Source organism: Anabrus simplex, chromosome 4 (genome assembly GCF_040414725.1).
Source record: "Anabrus simplex isolate iqAnaSimp1 chromosome 4, ASM4041472v1, whole genome shotgun sequence".
Lineage (NCBI taxonomy): Eukaryota > Metazoa > Arthropoda > Insecta > Orthoptera > Tettigoniidae > Anabrus > Anabrus simplex.
This window is the reverse complement of record NC_090268.1, coordinates 48,505,620-48,521,685: the sequence shown is the minus strand read 5'-3', so window position 1 is coordinate 48,521,685 and position 16,066 is coordinate 48,505,620. Positions and strand designations below refer to the sequence as shown.

General features: G+C 41.4%; 1 protein-coding gene across 1 annotated transcript in view; it reads left to right on the top strand.

The window, feature by feature from the left end:
- The window catches only part of LOC136872151 (cell adhesion molecule Dscam1), a 476,843-nt gene that overhangs the window by 263,322 nt on the left and 197,455 nt on the right, over window positions 1–16,066 (top strand). The gene's annotated exons all lie outside the window — the stretch shown is intronic.

The window sequence follows — 16,066 nt, the reverse complement described above, 5'->3', positions numbered from 1 at the left end:
TGGCAACAAACAAGACTTAGCGAGGATCTCCAGCAGTATAAAACGCTCAAAACAGTTGCTAAACATGCATTCGCTACTGCGAAGAACTACTATTACCAAAACATTTATAATCAGTTGGATACATCAGATTTTTCACGCCAGGGAAATGCTGGGGCTGATGCTTAATTAAGGCCACGGCCGCTTCCTTCCCAAGAAAAAAGATACATCAGATTGAGAAAACAAGATTTATCGCCTCACCAAATCCCGTCATACAGCGACCCAAGACATTGGTCATGTCATGAAAATCAGACAACAATTATCAAACCTTGCGTGACCAGACCGCCAGCCTTCACAGGTGGAGGGATTATTTCAAGGGTTTGAGTAATGAGGAATTTCCCCATCCACAAAAATTTTATGGACCTATCCCAGCCATTACCATTCAAGAAGTCTTAGGGGCTATGTAAAACATGAAAACTTACAAAGCACGAGGACCAGACGTTATACCATCTCAAGTCTGGAAGATCCTTTGTCAACGTGGAGCTGAGATGCTCATGAAGCTGTTTAACAGAATTCTCCACGTTGGTAGCATACCTGCAATTTGGTTGACCAACACTACAGGGAAAGGAAAGGTGTTGTCGGTGAATGCGTCAATTACCGATCAATACGTTTATTATGTCAGACGATGGAGATTTTTGAACGTATTCTTGATCGTCGCATGCGAAACATCGTACAAATTTCTACAAACCAATGCGGCTTTGTCAAAAGGGGTCAGCACAACTGACGCTATTCATACATCCCGCACCCCGGTGGAGAAACATAGAGTGAAACACAAACCTCTACATCTAGCCTTTCTGGACTTAGAAAAGGCTTTTGACCGGATACCACATAAGCTTATTTGGAAGGCCCTCCGATCCCACAATGTTCCAGAAGCCCATGTCCGATGGACCGATGGTTCTCTGTCCGGTAGGGATCTCCCCCTATTCCTACCAGTGTTGGGGTTCATCAGAGTTTAGCACTCTTACCTCTCTTATTTATCCTATGTATTGATACAGTAACAGCTGACATCCGGACGCTATACCCGTGGACCATGTTATATGCTGATCGCGATCAGTCCCGAAAGAATCTGGAAAATCTCCTGCAAATTTTGAAAAACCGTTTAGGGGAATTTGGCTTGCGCCTTAACACCACTAAAACAGAGAATAAGCAATGTGGCTTGCAGACTGCTGTTACTATTCGCATCGACGGGCAAGACCTAGTTAAAGCCAACCAATTTAAATACCTTGGATCATTCATCACAATTAAATTGAAATAATAAATAAGGTAGTTCACCCTATTCAATACAAATAAATATGAAATGTAGTGTTACATTCCTATTTAATTATAAGCGGAAGCGGTACCGGTTTCGACCCCAATCCGGGTCATCATTGATGTCCCCTATCAATGACTCTTTTTGCTTTAAGTATTGAGCCCTTTATTCGGGCAGTCCACTTTGTACTGTGCACGATTCCCAACCCCCAGAGCCTGTTCACGGTTGCAGCCTATGCTGACGACGTCACCATTACTGCAGACACCAACCGTTGCCCCACATTTGAAGAGCATAATAACAACTTACGAGAAAGCCTCTAATGCCAGAGTCAGTTATCAAAAATCCGGGATACTGCCGCTTGGTAGCTGGTCACAAGAGATGACAATTGCGTCCGTACCAATTAAAGATAGAATTAAGATTTTGGAATTAGTGTTTACCCCTAATATGTCCCAAAATATTGACATAAACTGGACAACCATAGTTTCAAGGGTACGCGCCACATTGTCAATCAGTTTGAGTCGAAACCTGAACGTCATCCAAAAGGTGTGGCATATAAACTTGTTTGCCTTGTCTAAATTGTGGTATGTGGCACAAATTCTACCCATGCCGGTAAAAATAAGCCAGCGAGTTGAACTCTGTATTAGTTATTATTTGTGACGCGGATATATGTTTCGTGTAGCAAGATCACAAGTAAGAAAATCCGTAGCGCAAGGAGGACTGGGTCTCATAGCAGTCGGCGAAAAATGCCAAGCGCTTTTAATGCGAGAGATAATGATTGCGAAGACAGGAGTAGGAGCTCCTCATAATACTTACTTTTGGAATACACATCAGCAAAACCCGAAGTATTTAGTGACGACACGATGTTTTAGAAGAGCGCTGCAAGCGATAGATACCGTACGAGTGACAGGAAACAACGTTCCTCCTACAATCATCTATTACAGAAGAACGAAACACAACCCCAGATCACGGAGAAGTACCCAAATACGAAATGGAATGAAATCTGGAGAAATTTCAAAGATCTTCTTATACCAACTGACTGGAAAGTAGCCGCATATAAAGCTATAAACGAAATTATCCCCACAGAAGATAAAAAATTCCGTCACAACATCACCCAATCCCCACTCTGTAAAAAATGTCTGGAGGTGGACACACAGAGGCATAAACTTACTACCTGTGGAAATGTCAAAGTAGTCTGGAAATGGTTTTGTTCTGTGCTAAGACAGATGACAGGATCGGCGAATCCTAATGCAGCTTACAGAGCAGCCTTAGAGCTCGATTTCGGTACGCAGCACTTGAAATTTGCGCAAACCTGGCTTGTCATGGGGTATCTTTATTTTGTCCAGGCAAACGAACAGTGCTCCCTTAACACGTTCATCCGTCTTCTAAAAGATGCCAAACGAACATTACTGAAACGTGTGCCATCGAGAGAGAAACATCAAGTTAAGGAACTCGAGAGTGTTTTATTATAACAGTCGAATGGTCGTGCAGTGTATAGTGCAATGTTTTTCACGCAATGTGTTTTGTGCCAATGGCTTTTTCTTCTTTATCTTTCTCTTTCTTCTCAGTTGAAATGACTATTCTCTAGAACAATCAGGACAGAAGGACTTGTGACTAGTGCACATTATACTGTAATAAGATTGTTGTGTTACTTTTGTATGTTGATACTGTACCTTGTTATTTGTGAGAAATAAATGTTTTTTAAAAAAATCATCAGCCGAATAAAACGCAAAAAACAATGCATAGGTAAGAAAGAAATTAAAGACCAAGTCCCCACAAAAACAGCTGAAGAGGCAATATAAAACAACGGTGAGAGGCACTGCAAATTCAGAAGAAGTAGAAGGTAAGTCACTTGAAAGAAGCAAAACGCAATCTTCTGAACAGCAGCATAGCACACGCAAAGTGACTTACTTTCTACTTCTTCTGAATTTTACAGTGCCTATCCCCGTTGTTTTATATTGCCTCTTCAGCTGTTTTTGTGGGGACTTGATCTTTAATTTCTTTCTTACCTATGCATTGTTTTTTGCGTTTTATTCGGCTGATGATGACCCGGATTGGGGTCGAAACTGGTACCGCTTCCGCTTATAATTAAATAGGAATGTAACATTACATTTCATATTTATTTGTAATGAATAGGTTGAACTACCTTATTTATTATTTCAATTTAATTGTGATACATTTCAATACGGAACATTATGAAATTTTTATCTTTAAATCATTCATCACCTCAGACAGAAAGACATTACAAGACACCCGAGCACGAGTAATTGCTACATGGCTGAAGTGGTGCCAGGTCACTGGTGTGCTATGTGACAAGAAAAATTCCTACCCAACTGAAAGGAAAAGTCTACAAATCCATGGTACGACCAGCTGCACTCAATGCGTCGAAAGTCTGGCCTACAACTAAGAAGTATGATCAGGTTCTACATGGTATGGAGATGAAAATGTTACGTTGGTCACTGGGTCTTGCAAGACTGAGCCATATCAGAAATGCTGATGTCCGAAGGCGATTGGAAGTGGCACCTATCCCAGAGAAGATGCGAGAAGCACGGCTTACATGGTATGGTCATGTCGTCCGAAGCCCTGCAGACTCAGTGATACATACAGCCCTCTAATTTGATCCTGGAGTTTCTCGATGGTTCGACTGCATCAAGGAAGACATGTGTCTTGTAGGCATCACTGAAACTGTCGCCTTTGACCGCGGGAAGTGGAAGATGGCATGTTTAAAGGCGGACCCCGCACCAATGCCGGACTAAACGCTAGGAAATAATAAAACAATTAAAACACTGGCATCAGTCCCTTTGAAATTTTATTAAATAATGCACTTCACCACGCGTTTCAGTCAGTCAGTCGCCGCTGATCTCCATTTAGAGCGGACGCCCAGGCGGCAGATTCCCATCTGTTTTTACCTAGCCTTTTCTTAAATAATTGCAAAGAATTAGGAAATTCATTTGACATCTCCCTGGTAAATTATTCCAATTCCAAACTCCCCTTCCTACAAATGTGTCCTCTTGCATTCCAACTTTAGTTTCATATTGTGATCTTTCCTACTTTTAAAAGCACCATTCAAACGTTTTCGGCTACTAATGTCATTCCACGCCATCTCTCCACTGACAGCTTAGTAGACTTAGTCGAGCACCTCGTCTCCTTTCTCCCAAGTCTTTTCAGCCCAAACTTTGCAACAGTTTTGTAATGCTACTTTTTTGTCGGAAATCACCCAGAACAAATCGAACTGCTGGAACCATACTCTAGTTGGGGTCTTACCAGAGACTTATAAGCTCTCCTCTTTACATCCTTACTACAACTCCTAAATACCCTCATAACCATGTGGAGAGATCTGTACCCTTTATTTACAATTCCGTTTATGTGATTACCTGAATGAATGTCTTTCCTTATATTAACACCTAGGTACTTACAGCGATCCCCCGTAAGAAATTTTCACCCCATCACCGCAGTAATTAAAACTGAGAGGACTGCATCGGTGCTCCATCGTTAGGTGGTACAATGGGGACAGCCATGTTATTCTATTTTTATCTTTTTTCTCAGAAAAGAAGCCTTGATTCGCTGCAACGTATGTAACCGCTAGTTGGTTGTTTCCTCTGTTGCTGTTTCTTGAGGGATGCAGCCCTTTTTCATCTACCTCTTGGCATGGGCCAGAGTAAAATGTAACTTCCACGGAAGACTCAGTTTTTCATTTATGGCTGTGACAGTACGGAAGCTCCTGAGTTATGGGTGGCGCTGAGTAATAATGTTCGGAACACGACTTGTCCGGTCGTGATGCAATAGTAATTTCTGACCCAGTGAAGAAAGCAATGGCAAACTACTTCAGTCATCATCATGTGTGATCATTACGCTGCCATCGTTTTTAGCGATTCCTTATAACTAGGGCTCGGAAGTTGAGGAAATATCCTTTACTTTCTCTAGTGTCCGAAGGCGAAGCCTAACATATGTTCTTTCTGGGTCATTGTAGGCCAGAAAATGGTGGGTCTATTTGTCCTTTTCCGCCTTTTATCGCCCTTTTTGGCTTATAGGTCCTTTTTAGCCTTTTTTAAGTCTTAACGGCATTTTTCAACTTCCCTTTTCAAGTACATTTTTACTGCCCTTTCTCAATTCGAATCATCATCAGTTCGTCCATCACCTCTTAAACATCTTTTCTGTAGTAAGAGAGAAAATGAAATGAAATTGAAGAAATTAAACTAGTGCTTGAAAAATCCAGGGGTATCAAATTATGTGTAAGAAACAAGAGGAAGATGAGGAGAGAAGTTTCTCGATGTTTCGCAATGTGCCGTCTGTAAACCGACGATACTTTAGACTAGGAACCTGGAGATAACTGCAAAGCCAACTGAGGAAAGATTTCCGAATTGCAACTTCTGAAACCCTAGTGTGGTTAACTCAAATACACTGAAGAATGTGGAAATTGCAACACCCAGAAGGAGTAGTGCTACATTGCTGTAATTGAACATGCAGGACGAGTGTTCGATTGTGGTTCGATGATTACACTTTCAGGTCCCTCTGACCGCAAATTTGGACAACAATCAATACAGAATGTGTCCACCACGAGCTGCAATACATTGATGAATTCATCGAGGCATGGAGTCAATAAGGCCCTGGATCGCTTCATGAGGAATTGTGGCCCATGCTTGCTGCACTGCACGGGTCAGTTGTTCCAGAGTTGTGGGTGGCTGAGGACGGTTGGCCAATTGTCGATCCATCATGTCCTACACATGCTCAATAGGACTGAGGTCCGGGGATCTGGCTGGCCATTCTAACGTTGTGATGTCGTGGAGAGCTTCTCTGGAGATGCGTGCAGTATGAACTCGGGCATTGTCCTGCTGAAACATCGCATTAGCAATGTTCGCCATAATGGGAACAACCACTGGATTGATACCTTATCAACGTACTGTCGAGCAGTCATAGTACCCTCAACAAGCACTAATTGTGATTTCACATTAAAGCCAATAGCTTCCCAAACCATAATGTTTGGTGTTGGTCCTGTGTGCCTCTCGACAATAAGATCTGGGCGGCCCCACTCCCCGGTACGTCGGCGCAGACGATTCCGGCGATCACTGCGGGTAAGATAAGCGCGATTCATTACTAAAGACGACCTTATGCCATTCATGGACCCACGTCGATCTTTCTCGACACCAGACCAGCCTTACACGTCGCTGTTGTGGGGTCAATGGAACACCTTCTACAGGGACACGGGCTCGTAAGCCAGCTGCACTCAGGCGATTACCAACTGTTTGTTGTGTAACGTGGGGTGCCACAGCTGCTCGAATTTGCGCTGCTGTTGCATGGGGTTCCCTCCGGGCCATCCGAATGATGCGGCGATCCTCTCTCACAGTTGTCTGTCGCGCTGGGCCTGTGCCACGCCTACGTGTGTGGGTACCTTCATTTGATCACTGCTGCCATACACGTTGTACCGTAGATGCCTGTCGGCCAACACGTGCAGCGACAGTCCTTAGCGATAATCCAGCCTCACACAGCCCAATTATCCGAGCCATCAAAAACGGCGACAGTTGTTGATAGCGTGCTCTTCTCTCTCGTCGAGACATGTTTGACGGGGAGCACTTCACTGCAAAGACCGCAAGTCAACTACGCTACACCAGAGTACGTATACTGGAATTGATTCCTCCGCGACCAATAACGTGGGGAGACCTGTAGCAACAATCCAATGGGTCTGAAACTTTGATCGTTTACATATCTGTATGGCATCGTTCCATATCTCGAAAATCAACACAAACGACCATTGCCTTCATGGTGTTGCAATTTCCAATTTCAATTTATTTCTCCAGTATGTCCATTACGAGTTTTTTGAATTCATTCTAGGTTGAAAAGAACATTTCATTATAAATTATGCAATTATTTTTTAAAGAAACATGGAATTTCCTTTTTAATTATGTTAATCTAAAAATATATAATGTCTGAAAGATGTAGTTCACTCATTTAGTTTTTCATTGTATGTTGCATACCACCAGAATTGTTTATGTTTAAACATTATACTCCTTCCTTAAATATGTAATTAAAACTAAAATTATGAATGAATTTTGATCGCATCTTTACGTCCTGGTTGCCAGTTTTTAGACACTTTTTGGATATTTTTAGTACTTTTTTGGCATTTTTAGCTCTTTAACTTCCGAGCCCTCCTTATAACTGTATAAACTGTGTAGGTGCTTTCTGAGTATCTAACCAGCCTTCGGGCTGAACACTCAACAGACAGTTTGTAGTTCTTTCAACTGATGGCGCATAGGTCACAAGTCAGTGGGAAAGAACATTAGCGCACCGGCAGTTGCAAGATAGTGAATGTAATGAACGAAAGGATAACGGGAACAGTTCCATATTCAGTAGGCAGAAAGCATGGAATATATCAAAATTCAGAGAGGAGTGTGTCTGTCTTCTCAGAGAAAGTGATACCTGAATAACACTTGCGGAAATGATGCCTTGAAAATGCAGAGGCTGGATGGCTGTGAAATATGAATGGCCACCCAACAACACCAAAGGCAATCGTTACGGTAATTGAGGAACATCTGTGGAACAGACTATTTTCGAGTAAAGATGAAGAGATGTAATGGTTCAGTGATTGAGACGCCATATTCTATAGTCATGGAATGAAAAATGTAATTTTACCCAAAGACAAATGCTTGAATTAGTGTGGTCATTGTGTCCAAAAATAAGTAAGTAGTGCCGGAACAAAACAGAACTCTATCTTCACCACAAAGAAGGGGAAAATTATTTTTTTGACTTACCGACGTAAAGAAAACTTCTAATAAAAATATTTAAATGTTAAGTGTTAATAGCACTTTAATCTAATTTAAACCGAGCTCGATAGCTGCAGTCGCTTAAGTGCGGCCAGTATCCAGTATTCGGGAGATTGTAGGTTCGAACCCCACTGTCAGCAGCCCTGAAGATGGTTTTCCGTGGTTTCCCATTTTCACACCAGGAAAATGCTGGGGCTGTGCCTTAATTAAGGCCACGGCCGCTTCTTTCCCACTCCCAGCCCTTCCCTGTCCCATCGTCGCCATAAGACCTATATGTGTCAGTGCGACGTAAAGCAACCAGCAAATATATATATATATATAATTTAAGCGTATGACTTTCAATATATTTATTGCATACTGTACATACATACATACATACATACATATATACATCATCATTATAGACTGTTAAGCCTTTCAGCGTTCAGTCTGCAAGCCTCTGTGAATTTACTAAACGTCACCACAATCCTCGATTTGCATATTGCATAAAAATTAAATTTTTAAATGTCAGATTTTAATATAATCAATTGTTTGTGGTGTTGAGGTCTTTTGGGTCCCTTGTGCAGGCCTGCAGGACACGCTCTGGAGTGCTGTGGTAGACAGCTTGTCTAGCAGCCTCATATTCATAATATCGATGAGTAGAACAAGAAAACAAAGATAACAATGCGCGCACAAGTTGGACATTATCATGTCAACATTTTGTTACACCAACGAGTGGCAGCACAGTTTGGTCAAGTAGTTGTCAGCTTGCATTCGGGAGATAGTGGGCACTGTCGGCAGCCCTGAAGATGATTTTCCATGGTTTCCCATTTTTACTGCAAACAAATGCCGGGGCTGTACCCAGGGGCGTACGCACAAAAGATTTTCAGGAGGGGAGATAATTCGTCTTCTTCTTCTTCTTTTTCTTTTTCTTCTTCTGCTTCGGTTTACCCTCCAGGGTCGGTTTTTCCCTCGGATTCAGCAAGGGATCACACCTCTACCGCCTCAAGGGCAGTGTCCTGGAATTTCAGACTCTGGGTCTGAGGATACAGCTGGGTAGGATGACCAGTACCTCGCCCAGGCGGCCTCACCTGCTATGCTGAACAGGGACCTTGCGGAGGATGGAAGGATTGGAAAGGATAGACAAGAAAGAGGGAAGGAAGCGGCCATGGCTTTAAGTTAGGTACCATCCCAGCATTTGCCTGGAGGAGAAGTGGGAATACACTGAAAATCACTTCCAGGATGGCTGAGGTGGTAATCGAAGTGGAAGTGGTCACTAGTGAGACAGCAAACAGTTTCAGTACTCGATGTACTGTTGGGAACAGATCACTGTCGCAAAATGTTAAGTGCAGTAATGAAGTCCATTGGTTCAGGATGGTTTTAGAAAAAAACTTATATAATATTAATGGAAGCCTCAGCACACTGTTGTCAAATACGTAGTTCAAATGAAAAGCAAACCAATGAACTACCTAAAATCTTTATTTATATGGTTGCCACAATTAATCACAAGTTTTAAGCTTAAACATTTCGGGGAGGGGGGATTTATCTCCCACAAACCGCTATGCGTACGCCCCTGGCTGTACTTCAATTTAGGCCATGGTAGCTTTAGCTTGCTTCCCACTCCCACTCTTATCCTTTTTCTATCTCATCGTCGCCATAAGACGGATATGTGTCCGTGCGATATAAATCAAATTGTAAAAAAAAAAAAAAAAAAAAAAAAGTGAAAAACATTTTTACATGGAGAAAATTGACTAAAATTAATTAATTCAGGTACTTATGAGGCACCATTTCATCTGATGGAAGATGTGAAAAGTATATCTTCTCTAAGATTGTCTAAACCAGGCAGTCTTCAATCAAAAAATATCACTTCCAAGGAAAATGTATAAAGATATTTCGGAGCATAAAGACTTATGGTTTAAAATCCTCAACTTCACCTACTTTCCTTTTTCCTCTTTTTCTTCGTGAACCCCCGTGGGTGGGGGACGCAGATGAAGAATACACCCACGGTATCCCTTGATTGACGTAAGAGGCGACCAACAGGCGCGACCAAGAGATGATGGATCTTGAAACATGAGACTACCTGTCATTAGTACCATCACGCGAGGAACACCATGGATCGACTTTACTTGCGATTAGTACCACTATGTTTGAAACACCACAGGTCTGTGATTAGTATCATCATGGGTGGATCGCTATTGGTTTACAGTACCTTACGTACAGTACGTTGCCTGGGGTCAGTACCACTATGTGAGGAACTCCATGGGTCAGCGTTGCCTATGAGTGGTGCCATTATATGAGGAACACCATAGGTCTGGGCGTTGCCTGTGATTAGTACCATTATGTGAGGAACTGCATGGGTCAGCGTTGCCTATGACTGGTGCCATTATGTGAGGAACACGACAGGTCTTCGTTACCTTTGAGTAGTACATTACTGTGATTAGTACCACTATGTGAGGAACTCCATAGGTCAGAGTTATCTATGAGTGGTGCCATTATATGAGGAACACCATAGGTCTGGGCGTTGCCTGTGATTAGTACCCCTATGTGAGGATGTCCATGGGTCAGCGTTACCTATGAGTGGTGCCATTATGTGAGGAACACGACAGGTCTACGTTACCTTTGAGTAGTACATTACTGTGATTAGTACCACTATGTGAGGAACTCCATGGGTCAGATTTATCTATGAGTGGTACCATTATATGAGGAACACCATAGGTCTGGGCGTTGCCTGTGATTAGTACCCCTATGTGAGGAAGTCCATGGGTCAGCGTTGCCTATGAGTGGTGCCATTATGTGAGGAACACCATAGGTCTGGGCGTTGCCTGTGATTAGTACCACTATGTGAGGAACTCCATGGGTCAGATTTATCTATGAGTGGTACCATTATATGAGGAACACCATAGGTCTGGGCGTTGCCTGTGATTAGTACCACTATGTGAGGAACTCCATGGGTCAGATTTATCTATGAGTGGTACCATTATATGAGGAACACCATAGGTCTGGGCGTTGCCTGTGATTAGTACCACTATGTGAGGAACTCCATGGGTCAGCGTTGCCTATGAGTGGTGCCATTATATGAGGAACACCATAGGTCTGGGCGTTGCCTGTGATTAGTACCACTATGTGAGGAACTGCATAGGTCAGAGTTATCTATGAGTGGTGCCATTATATGAGGAACACCATAGGTCTCGGCGTAGCCTGTGATTAGTACCCCTATGTGAGGAAGTCCATGGATCAGCGTTGCCTATGACTGGTGCCATTATGTGAGGAACACTACAGGTCTGCGTTACCTTTGAGTAGTACATTACTGTGATTAGTACCACTATGTGAGGAACTCCATGGGTCAGCGTTGCCTATGAGTGGTGCCATTATGTGAGGAACACCATAGGTCTGGGCGTAGCCTGTGATTAGTACCACTATGTGAGGAACACCATGGTTCTATTTTACCAGCTATCGTCCTCTATTTGAATTCAGTCAGTGGATGAATTTTGGAATTTTAATTGTCCTTACATTTCGTCTCATCTCGTAGTATTAGGGGCCAATGACCTACATGTTAGGCCCCTTTAAACAACAAACACCATCATCTTCTTCGTGATGTATTTGACCCAGTTTTACTGCCGGATACCCTTTCTTATACCAAACCTATCTGGAGAGATGTATTCCATATTACTTGTTTCTGTGGTGCTTAGTAGGGTAGTGTGTTGTGTATAAATGAAGATAAGTATATTGAGACGAACACTAACCCCCAGTCCCCGAATCGAAGGAATTAACAATATGCTGTTAGAAACTTTGGACCGGCCTGGAATCGAACCCGGGGCCCTCTGAACCGAAGACCAGTACGCTGACCATTCGACCAAGGAGCCGGCCAAAAAACCTGGACTCACTAAAATCAAAAAGTGTGACAATGAGATAGAATCCCGCGAGTTCCCTGAACTAGTGTCGAAATAAATATGTATTCGTCAACAGTAATAGGGAAGTCTTCGAGGACTAATATATAGGGTACTCTTAGTGTACAGAGGATGTGTATTGCAAGTTACCAGGAAAGATCTTATGTATATTCATTTATTTTTCAATAATCTGCAATGATATGCACTGTGGCTCTGTGCGCAAACAGTCTCATTAAAACGAAATGAGATCCCAGAAATGCACGCATAAAATGCCACACTTTCCAGAGAGACATTTTAATTAGACGTAAATGGGCCCAGTGTACAAGAATAGAAGGGAATGAAATCCTAGTAGTTCATTCATTTTACTGTAAACGGCTATGAATGCGAGCTAAAAACGGAATTGTTGAAATTAGTCCCTAACAGAAAACTAAAACAAAATGCTATGCCTTTACTTCAGTGGAGGAGAGATGCCTAAAGAAACCCAAGAGTTGTGAATGCAGGGTACGAAGTAAAAAGAGAGCAAGCACAAGAAACGTCTGTAATCCAAGAACAGTGTGATTATAATCAAGCTATAACATGAGAAACTATAACTGATCTTCTCAGGAGGGAAATAAAATGAAGATGAAATGGTGTATGGCTTTTAGTGCCGGGAATATCCGAGGATATGTTCGGCTCGCCAGCTGCAGGTCTTTCGATTTGACTCCCGTAGGCGACCTGCGAGTCGTTATGAGGATGCATTGATGATGATAATTATGATGATGATGATGATGACGATGATGACATATACACCCAGCCCCGTGCCAGCGGAATTAACCAATGGTGTTTGAAATTCCCGATCCTGCCGGGAATCGATCCCGGGACCCCTGTGACCAAAGGCCAGTATGCTAACCATTTAGCCATGGAGCCGGTCGGACGCAGGAGGGAAAACGAATACTTACAGCAAAAAATACTTTAAGGCTGTGGAAAAACCGACCCGGGTCAGAAGAAAAATCAGTAGACTAAAAGGGGAAATTTTTGAACTAACGTGTAAAAGAACTGATTAAACCAGAGAGTTTAAAAGAGCTCGAGAAACACCGAAAATGAAATAAATATCCATCTGTATGAGAGGAAGAAATTTGTCAGACAACAAAATATATTTCGTATTTTCCCTAAAATACATCGTGAGCTCTCGTTTGTCAAGTTTGTCTACATTGAAAAAGTGCACATCCTCCGCGGACATAAACTATGGAATTCTGCAAGAGGGTTTCAGAATTATGACCGTTGTCAATTCACACCTAGGCAGTAAAGAAAAAATTACTGCTCTTCTTTTTAACCAGATAGAAGAAGTGGAATGGAAAATGATTGTTTGTCAAGAAAGTGAAGTTATCGACCTCACATTCATACGTACAAGTAATAATGGTTCGGGAAGTTCATGCACAGTGAAGGTTGCCTTATTATGTTGATTTTGCTGTGAAAATGTGCAGTGGCCTTTAAATCTTTTATTCGTATCAGTAGAAAGGTGAAGATGGATTACATAAATTTTAATTGAGGAATTTCACACAAAATATCAATTCGTAAATCGAGAAGTGGTGACAACGTTCATGCGACGAAGAACATTCAAGTGAATCAAGTGTGGCAGTATACTGCAGTGAACAAAAATGATCTACAAGTGAGGTGGTGAATATTCAAATAGTCATAATAAAATTTCCAAAAAATGAGGAAATTTTATGTACAGGTCTTCAGTAGTTTGAGCAGACAATAAAATTAGAGTTAATAATTTCTCACATTTTTCTTGAAGAACTAGGCAAGTTTCATCGTATGGAACACAAATTGTGTGGGGATTCAAAGTGGGCTTCGGCCAACATGACGCCACGGCTGGTCCGTGGTCCGACAGCTCTGCACTCTGACCAACCAAGCAGAGGATCGGTGGCCGCGTCTCTAAGCCACTGCATTCAACAGACGGAGAGGGGACGGTTCCCAACCGTCGGCTGTCCTGAGAATGGTTTTCCGTGGTTTTCCATTCTCCTGCACTAAGGCGAATACTGAGACAGTTCCTAGTACAAGCCACGGCCGCCAACTCTCTCACCTTCTCTGCACATCTCCTTTACCGATACATATCTCCCGGCCTGAGAGACGGCGTCACCGTCTAAGAGGCCCGCCTCCCCCTTCAGGGGAGGAATAAAAACATTTAGCATTAGTAGTAGAAGGAAGTTGTGCTACATGTATCTTGTTTCTGAGGTATCTATGGCTCAGTGGCGAATTTCCCACACATGCGATTGATTGATCGATTGTTTGATTGATTGATTTGATTTGATTTGATTTGATTTGATTTGATTTGATTTGATTTGATTTGATTTGATTTGATTTGATTTGATTTGATTTGATTTGATTTGATTTGATTTGATTTGATTTGATTTGATTTGATTTGATTTGATTTGATTTGATTTGATTTGATTTGATTTGATTTGATTTGATTTGATTTGATTTGATTTGATTTGATTTGATTTGATTTGATTTGATTTGATTTGATTTGATTTGATTTGATTTGATTTGATTTGATTTGATTTGATTTGATTTGATTTGATTTGATTTGATTTGATTTGATTTATTACATCCCATGTATTTTCAACGAAAAATTAATACTCATTGTTCATATTGTAACGGAAGTTATTTATATAAAATTCAAACCCCCAGTTATCGATGGATGAAACGAGCGTTGCTGGCTAGTGACTGCTACTAATTGCCAAACTACTCCAGAGATGGCAGCACGAGCATTAGACCCTTGTTAGTTGTTGATCTCATTTGTGGGGTTGGAATGCGGAACGAACAGCTACATCCGTCAAAGTGGAATCCAGTAAGTGATCGCGTATTGCCGGCGTTTATTTGTTATTTCCTGACATACTGGAATTCTTGATTGCGAGTGGGTCTTTTCTTGTGCTATAAATGATGATATATGTGTATTGTAATAACATAAATGATTCAATTTCGTGTGTTTGTAGTGTAAATATCAAACAAAGAAGATGCGGGAATGATGCGATTTTAAAATGACATCACACCGATCAGAGAGTAGTTCAGCAGGCATAGATGTAGGAGCGCCAGGGTCACACGTTTTTACTGCGCAATCCGAATTGAATTCTAACCATTGTGTAATGGAACGATTATCAAGAGAACCATTTAGTATACCTTCTTTTGCGGATAAAAGTAGAATTATAAATGAAGGACAACCGCGTCCAATTCTGAATGTAACTACATAAGTTAAGTGGATGTGAGATCTTAAATAAACCTTTCTATTGGCGTTCTTTGCTGTTTCCTCTTGAAAAATGTGTTTGGAATGACGGCATGTTTGCGCTGATGTTTGCAATTGTTTTCGGTTACATCTCCTAAATCAGAAGTCAGGAATCGCCACTTCTATGGCAACTATCTTAGCATTTTTAAGTTCATGTTTTCGTTGTAAATTATTTTATATTTTGTTTAGCGCTTCTCCTGTTCCAATGTGAGTGGTCGGCATCTTGGCCTTCCATCCTTGAGGCCTCAGGTTCAGTCCCTGGCCTTGTTTAGCGACTGTAATCTTAAACGGCTAATTCCCTAGGCTATAAATAATTTTATTGACGCTGAGTGAAATGTAATTTAGGGGAAGGTCTAAAATTAAATTCTCATAAGTATATGTTATTAGTGGTACTATCTATAAATACTACATAACTAAAGTTATATATAATTAAATTTCCCATCATTTATGATTTACACATTTTTACCGTACCGGCTATATAAACAGAGATATTCATGCATTTCGATGTTTGTTGTCAAGTCCATATCAATGCCGAACCACGTGAAAATGGGTGAACAGAATTTAATGAAAATCGATATGTAAAGCACTGCAGTCTAAGCTGTAAATAACTTTATTCGCGATGGATGAAATGGTAGTTTACGGGAAGGCGCCTAAAATTTAATTTTTAAATACTTACCTTATTTAACAATTTAATAAAATCTTATTCACAACGTGTATACGACTTCGTCTAGAATTCATGTAGAATTCCGTAGCGAAGCACGTGTATACCAGCTAGTTTAAATTACAAATTAGGATTAGATACCTTATTACCTTAAATGTAAAGTTAGGGGGATTTGTTGGTCCTTGTTTCGCTGAGTGATTATAACATAATCATGTTGGGGCGAAAAACATTATG